Below are 8978 nucleotides of genomic sequence, written 5' to 3' on the forward strand. Positions count from 1 at the left end.
CAACCATTTTGCTTTTTTGCATTTCTTTTCCATGGGAATGGTCTTGATCCCTGTCTCCTGTGCAATGTCACGAACCTCTGTCCATAGTTCATCAGGCACTCTATCAGATCTAGGCCCTTAAATCTATTTCTCACTTCCACTGTATAATCATAAGGGATTTGATTTAGGTCATACCTGAATGGTCTCATGGTTTTCCTTACTATCTTGAATTTACATCTGAATTTGGCAATAAGGAGTTCATGATCTGAGCCACAGTCAGCTCCTGGTCTTGTTTTTGCTAACTCTATAGAGCTTTTCCAGTTTTGGCTGCAAGGAATATAATCAATCTGATTTCAGTGTTGACCATCTGGTGATGTCCATGTGTAGAGTCTTCTCTTGTGTTGTTGGAAGAGGGTGTTTGCTATGACCAGTGCGTTCTCTTGGCAAAACTCTATTAGCCTTTGCCTTGCTTCATTCCATATTCCCAGGCCAAATTTGCCTGTTACTCCAGGTGTTTCTTGACTTCCTACTTTTGCATTCCAGTCCCCCTTAATGAAAAGGACATCTTTTTTGGGTGTTAGTTCTAAAAGGTCTTGTAGGTCTTCATAGAACCGTTCAACTTTAGCTTCTTCAGCGTTACTGGTTGGGGCATAGGCTTGGATCACCGTGATATTGAATGGTTTGCCTTGGAAACGAACAGAGATCATTCTCTCGTTTTTGAGATTGCATCCAAGTACTGTATTTCAGACTCTTTTGTTGACCATGATGGCTACTCTGTTTCTTCTAAGTGATTCCTGCTCACAGTAGTAGATATAATGGTCATCTGAGTTATATTCACCCATTCCAGTCCATTTTAGTTCGCTGATTTCTAGAATGTCGATGTTCACTCTTGCCATATCCCGTTTGACCACTTCCAATTTGCCTTGATTCATGGACCTAACATTTCAGGTTCTTATGCGGTATTGCTCTTTACAGCATCGGACCTTGCTTCTTTCACCAGTCACATCCACAACTGGGTATTGTTTTTGCTTTGGCTCCATCCCTTCATTCTTTCCTGAGTTATTTCTCCACTGATCTCCAGTAGGCATATTGGGCACTTACCGACCTGGGGCATTTCTCTTTCAGTATCCTATCATTTTGCCTTTTCATACTGTTCATGGGGTTCTCAAGGCAAGAATACTGAAGTGGTTTGCCATTCCCTTCTCCAGTGGACTACATTCTGTCAGGTGTCTCCACCATGACCCATCCATCTTGGGTGTCCCCACAGGGCATGGCTTGGTTTCATTGAGTTAGACAAGGCTGTGATCCGTGTGATCGGATTGGCTAGTTTTCTGTGTCATGGTTTCAGTGTGTCTGCCCTCTAATGCCCTCTCGCAACATCTACCATCTTACTTGGGTTTCTTTTACCTTGGATGTGGGGTATCTCTTCACGGCTGCTCCAGCAAAGTGCAGCCACTGCTCCTTACCTTAGACAAGGGGTATCTCCTCATCGCCACCCCTGCTGACCTTGAACGTGGGGTAGCTCCTCTCGGCCTCCGCCCCTGACCTCAGATGTGGGGTAGCTTGTATGCTACCTCAGAGATTCTGAAATCCAGAAGTTCCACGTTTTGAAACTAAGATACCATTTTAATTTGATGAGAAGCTCTGAAGTTTGGAGCTTATAGGTGTACATTTTCAGGGAAGAAAGTAAACCTTGGTTAAAGGTACTGACATTTGATATGAAAAGGAAATTACCTCCTAGGACTAACAGCATCATGAGTTACTCTCATTTTCTTCAAGCTTATGGAAAAATCATTCTCAGGGCATTCATACGTATTTCACATATCTTTTTCTCCAGAGCGTAGGCAGTAATCTTAGATCCTGAATCTTGATTTCTTTAAGACCAGTACTGACCTGATTTATGGGGTTGGAGGAGTTACGATGACATGCATGACTGCCGTTTTACTTTATTGCATGAAAAGAACACTGTTCAAGGCCTACCCTAAGTGGAATTTTTTTTTTTTTTAAGTAAGAACAAAAACAGGTTAAATGTGCCTTATTTTTGTATAGCCCTTGACTATGAGATTCAATCAGATTTTAGGCTTTTAAAAGCAGGCTGCAGAATCCACCCATCACATTTTATTGCAAATGTTTCTTTCTGTATTATCCATAAGAATAGTCCGTTGGATCAAAAGAAATAATATTGTGTCCCTGGTAGCGGTTGTTTTATACACTAAATCATAGAGTGCGAACTTGTTGATAGCTAGAATGTGACTACTCTTTTAGTCTCCCCTCTCTCTTTTAATAGATAAATCTCATGGAGTCTCCAAATACTTATTTTGCTTTCTGCTGCTCCTGCTTTTACTTATTCAGTGAGTTACTTATAGAAAGAGTTGCTTGCCTGAGTTGATTTAATTCATATCATATAAAAATTATTTTTGAACCTAGATCAAATTGATTATATTATTCACAATAATATTTTACCCTTCTTGTAGCAGTGAAATGACTAGGAATATTTTTGGACAGACTGTGTAGTTCATATGAAAAAGAACTAGGGAAAAACTGTCTTCTTCAGAAAACTATCACTGGAATAGCTAGCCATTTCAGAGCTGTAAATCACTTAGGAGAATATTTAGTTTAACCTCCTAAAAGGGAAAATTGGGGCTTGAAGCAATGAAACAAGTTGTGAAAACACTCATAAAACCTGCTATATTGCCTGGATGAAACTAATCATAAGATATTAAATTGTTAGCTCTGTATTTTTTAAAAATAAAATGAATACTATATTTAAAAATCTCATTTTGGAAAACAAATTATGAAAAATCTGGAGTTAAGTAAATTATAGCCGAAATTTCTTAATAATGAATGAATAGTAATAATAGTTAATAATAATTTCTTTTAATTATTCCAGGTAAGAATTTCCTCTTATGAAGTATTAGAAATTTGAGAGGTTCTTTTGCAATGATATGGATTTTTCTTTTCCCCCTTAAAGTTCCTGCACATAAAATAATAAAATGCAATTAATATATTTAATTTTTTGTGTGGTGACATTTTTTCATCAAACCCTCCAGGACTCATTTGCAAAGCTTCTTTGAAGTTAATTTCATGCAGATCTTCCTGATTTGTACTTGTGGTGAATTATTGTTAAACTGAAAGAAAAACTCAAATTTTCCAAACTTACCATTTATTTCATCTTTTGTTTCAATTGGTTTACTTTAAGCCAGGCGAGTGATACTAAGTAGTTCAAGTCTCTAATAAATTAAACAGATGTGATAAAATCTTGCTGTGAATTAATATAGGATACAGCAGAATTGCTGTTTAATAATCCAGGTGTCTTCACCCAAGAACACTTATTAAGATACCTATCACCTCATTAAAATGTCCCTACAAATAAAAACCTCTTCGTGAGTGTTCTTTTCCTTTTAAACTTGTATTTGCATAATTGGGGGAAGGGTATTTTCATTATGCAAATGATTTCTGGGGCTCAAATCAGAGTTGCTTAATTGTCAGTGAATAGGTCAGTTCCTATCTCCTAATTTATACTTGAAGTTTTAGTTGAAACCACTTAATGGCACAAGTGACAAGCTCCTGTCTTGTAGCATAATTTAATTTATTGTGACCAGGATGTCAGGTTTACTTTAAACTCTTTATAAATATGTATTTCTGATTGACAACCACCCTTTATTGCCTGGTTGGAAATGAAGCTTCTTTTATGTCTTAAAATTATGAGGTCATTTTGAAGATATGTGTAATTCAGGGCAAGACAGTTGACAACCCTGCAAGTGTCTCATTTCTAGAAATAAAATAAAATTCAGTGAATTCTTTGATAATCTTGGAAGAGGGACTCACATTGTACAATAGAATGTAAAACACTTTACATAACATATGTACTCTTTTCAGATGGTTCATTATTAACATGGAGTGTGTCTAATGAGCATTTTAGCTTCTTAGAAAATATACTCAACTCTCAGTTATAGGCTTTTGGACTCTCTAGTTTGTGGATTATCTGTAACAAAATGTTAATCCCAGCAATGATTCCAAGTCAATTCCTTTGCTCAGGAATTGTAATTCATTTTTAATATTAGCCTTAGGGGTAGAAACATGATTAGAAATGCAGAATAATGCTTTCATTCAAAACCAATTAAAACGACTTCTGGATTCTCCAACATAATGGATAATTCACAACACTGCATTTCTCCATTAGAATAGATTGAATTTGATGTATTGAAGAATGATTTAAAACTTATTCCCTGAAATGTATTTCAGGAAAATGTTTTAGTTTTTACTGATGAGAAAAATTCTTAGTTTTGAGTCTCATTTGAAATCTATGAAATTGCATTATGTCTTGGCAAAAGAAAAGTTCAGTTTCTGTTTTTGATCTGTTGCAAAAAAGATGTTTCATATAAACTGTACTGTATTTGCTTTACGCTAGCTATTCGTTGCCCTGCAATAAAGTATCATTTTACAGTTTATAGAGAAACCATCACTTACAAAAGTTATTTATTTGTGGCAGTATTATATAATCTGGTACTTTTTTATTTCAGGCAGGAATAAAAAACAGTTGAAAAGAAGATGGTTAATGGTATATTCTGTAAAGTCTTATTGTACTTGCTAGATTCATTGGCTGTAGGTTTTAGAGATCTTAGTGTTTAAAACCAAAGATGGGAATTGTTATTACTCTTTGAATAAGTATACGGCTTATTATCTTGTTATGAGTAGGTACCTTAGTAGGGAAATAAAATGATATATAAAAAGATGTTTAATAGTCTTCTAAGCTTGCAGAATGTGTTCATTTCAGGCAGTATGTTCCCATCGGTTAGAAGAGACTTGTGTTGTTGAACGTCAAAGAAAAGCTTTTCTTCCACTCTGTAGCCTGCTTCTCTGAAACAAATATGGGAATAGAGCCTGTCAGATGTACTTTAAAATTAAGTAAAAAGAATTATATCTGACCACATTACTCACTTGGACTTTATTTCTGAACTGACCTTTCTTTTTTTTTTTTTAATTTTAGAATTTTATTTTATTTTATTTTTTTAAATTTTATTTTATTTTTAAACTTTACAATATTGTATTAGTTTTGCCAAATATTGAAATGAATCCGCCACAGGTATACCCGCGTTCCCCATCCTGAACCCTCCACCCTCTTCCCTCCCCTCCCCTCCCTCTGGGTCATCCCAGTGCACCAGCCCTGAACTGACCTTTCTTTCCAGCTGTTTTCTTAAGGTGGTTGGAAAACTGAGTCAGGAAAAGTAAATTCATTCATTCATTCATTAAAAAAAAATTAAAGATCAGGAAAACATCCACAATGCAGATTATTAAGAAAAAAATAAGACAAAAGCAATTTTAAACAAAAGTTCTATAAAGGAAGTTGGTTTTGGTTTTGAACTCTGTGAGTCTCTTTGTTGCCTCACTGTTTCCACGGCAATGTTATACGGATTCAAGGGCTTTCTTCCCTAGTGCCTTTTACTATTTCCACATGCAGATTGTACAGTTTCATAGAAAGATTTGTTGAAAGTGGGGAATGGTAGGCATAGAGTAGACAACACCTAAATGGTGTAAAAAAAAATCTGTCACCCGTTCCCTGGGTATCACATATATTCAGTTCATAAGTCAAGAGAATGCCAGGTTTTGACTGAATTCTGCAGGATATTTGCTAGAAATACAGTTGATATTTAATAATAATTGTAGAATGTTACTCTGTTTCCACCATTTTGAACTTTTGAAATGTGGTTTTCTTGGCTTCTAAGAAGGCAGACAAGAAGCTAATGGGTAGTATACCAAACTTTAAATTCAGTGTTATGTTTCTGATATGCTTAATTTTTTTTAATTAATCTTTCCTCCTTTTCATCTATATGCATGTGCATGCTGACAATGAATGCTCATTTTTATCCTAATTGCTGAAATCTTTAAATAAATTGTAGTAGGGTGTAATAGAGCAGATGCAAACACAGACCGTTGAGCCTAGACTAGCTTTTTTAATCCTAAGTGACTTGAAGCCTTAGATTCTCTCCCAATTTTATCATCCTTTGAGCCAACCTAGGGGTCCTAAAATTGGGCACTTGGATCCCAGGTGCACTATGGCCAGGCTAGCCAGGTTAATATATTTATTGTGATTTAAAAAAAAAAAAATGTAAGAGTAACCAGATGCCTGATGCTTTTTAGAAAACTTTTGGTCAGTTCAATAGTAGAAAAGAATGTACATAACTTTTTCCATTCTTAATTTGTCAAAATTGCTAAGTAGATGGGAGCTTGTTGTTTAATAGTTATGTTTTTTGTTTATAGGTATTTTATTGTTTGATTTGATTTTACTTGATGAAAATGCTAAAGCATAGCATTGATGAAAATGCTGAAGCATGGTATTGTCTGAAAGTAAAACAGTGCAGGAAAGTAAAAAGAAGAAAGTTTAACAATCAGCCATATTTCCAGAACCTACCTCTAACTGGTATCAGCATTGAGGTGGTAGTGCTCTTCTAGAGGAATGCATGTTTATTTACTTGTGTGTATTCATGCAACGGAGAAGGCAATGGCATCCCACTCCGGTGCTCTTGCCTGGAAAATTCCATGGACGGAGGAGCCTGCCAGTCCATGGGATCACTGAGAGTCGGACACGACTGAGTGACTTCACTTTCACTTTTCACTTTCATGCATTGGAGAAGGAAATGGCAACCCACTCCAGTGTTCTTGCCTGGAGAATCCCAGGGATGGCGGAGCCTGGTGGGCCTATGGGGTTGCACAGAGTTGGACACGACTGAAGCAATTTAGCTGCAGCAGCAGCATTCACGCATATGAGGGGCTTTCCTGGTAGCTTAGCTAGTAAAGAGTCCGCCTGCAATGCAAGAGACACCAGTTCAATTCCTGGGTTGGGAAGAGCCACTGGAGAAGGGATAGGCTACCCACTCCAGTATTCTTGGGCTTCCCTGGTGGCTCAGCTGGTAAAGAATCCATCAGTAATGCGGGAGACCTGGGTTTGATCCCTGGGTTGGGAAGATTCTTTGGAGAAGGGTAAGGCTACCCACTCCAGTATTCTCACCTGGAGAATTCCATGGACTGTAGTCCATGGGGTCCCAAAGAGTCAGACAGGACTGAGCGACTTTCCCTTTCAGTGAATCATTTATTTATACAGCACTCCATGTTTCTTTTTTAACCTCATATTCTATTATGCTTTTTTGGTCAATAAAAATTTCAAAAATATAATTTCATATCTGTGCAGTACATGATTCTGTTTAAAACATTTGAATTCATTTACTCATTCTCGTGCCATTGATTTCTGGCAGTTTTAAAAATAATGGAGGTGTCTGCATTTTGAATGTCACTATTGCCCTGCTTTCACATGCATATTTCCATTTCTTTCTGCCTCATTCCTCCTTGCCCAGAAAGACGCTGTCTGCATGTCTGTTAATTTCAGGATCACATACACAGACTTAGGTCCCGAAGGCATTTCCCAGCTTTCAGTTAAAAGGATAAGCCTGTTGACTCTGAGAAAAGATGTTAATCTGAGCATTTCCAATTTAAGGAAAAGCACTCACAGAAGTTAATTTTGATGGAGCATATTTAATCTTTTATCTTATTTGGCTCTTAATTTATGAATGCAATGTATGCATAGGCAAAACAAAAGTATAATACAAAAATATATACGTATCCAGTTCTCTGAATATATATTGCTAGTTCTCTCTGCTCACTCTTTCTTCAATCTACTCCTCCCCTACCATCCTGTGGTAACTTTTATGTTAATATTTTGATTCTTATCATTTCATGCTTTAGTGTTGGCTTATATAAGTAAATCATATTAAATAAGAGGCCCCAGGACTTCCCTAGAAGTCCAGTGGTTAAGACCCCCACTTCCACTGTTGGGGGCACAGGGTTGATCCCAGGTCCAGAAATTAAGATCACGCATGCCACGTGGTACAACCAAAACAAAGTAAATATCATGCCCCACTCCCCTCCCCACCAAGAAAAAACAGTCTTGTATCTTATCATTCTCAGTATTTTCTCACATGCTCCTCCCACTCTACTTGTATACCTTGATCAACCCTATGGTTAACTGCATGTGTTATAAATAATATCTAACTCATTCTTATTAATAGCACATAATATAGTGATTCTGCTTATATGAGTTTCCTCAAATAGTCAAATTCATAGGAACAGAAAGCAAAATGGTGATTGCCAAGGGCTGGGGAGAGGAAGGAATGGGGAGTTGTTTCTTAGGTACAGAGTTTGAATTTGGGAAGATGGAGAAGTTCTGGAGATGGGTGGCAGTGACGGTTGCACAACAATGTGAATGCAGTTAATGCCAGAGAAGCATACACTTAAAAAGTAGCTAACATGGTAAATTGTATGTTTTGTACATTTTACAAAACATCATAAATAAAAGAGCACTTGAAAAAAAAAAATAGCATGTAATGTACCATGGTGCCCCAAGTAAGATTCAATCTTTCCACCTTTTTCATGTCCACAGGTGGGTTTTACTTTCACCATCCAGCACCCTTTTCTCTCTGAAGGGCTTTAACTCCAGCTGCTGGAGCCTGCTTTACATCCCCTTGGGAGTTGCCCAGACCCAGTGACCGCCAGGTGCAGGAGGCTGCCTGGAACAACACTGAATGGGACCTCTACATTCTCCAGAGCTTCTCCATGGGACTGAGCCCCTTCCTCACTATGGGATGCTTCTTAAAATTGCATGGTAGCCTCCCTCCCTTCCCTGTCCCTCTCACCTAGCTGTCTTTCCCAGGAGCACTTCCTAATGAATCATTTTGTACAAATCTCATCTTGGGGCCTATTTCCGGGAAACTCAGTCTAAGACATAGAGTGTGTATATGTTTCCTTCCCTGATAATGGGCATTTAAGTAGTTTATCTTTTCACTCTTACAACCTTTTCTTCATCATTCTAACTTGTACGCAATTTGCACATGGCCGTTTTCCTTTGTTAAGGACAGATGCATCCTAACGTTGAGATTGCTGAGTAAAAGAGTTGATGTAGTTTTTAAATATTAATAGACAGAGCCTGAAGAAAACCCAGAAAATGT

Source organism: Bison bison, unplaced genomic scaffold, assembly GCF_000754665.1.
Source record: "Bison bison bison isolate TAMUID 2011002044 unplaced genomic scaffold, Bison_UMD1.0 scf7180017864490, whole genome shotgun sequence".
Taxonomy (NCBI): Eukaryota; Metazoa; Chordata; class Mammalia; order Artiodactyla; family Bovidae; genus Bison; species Bison bison.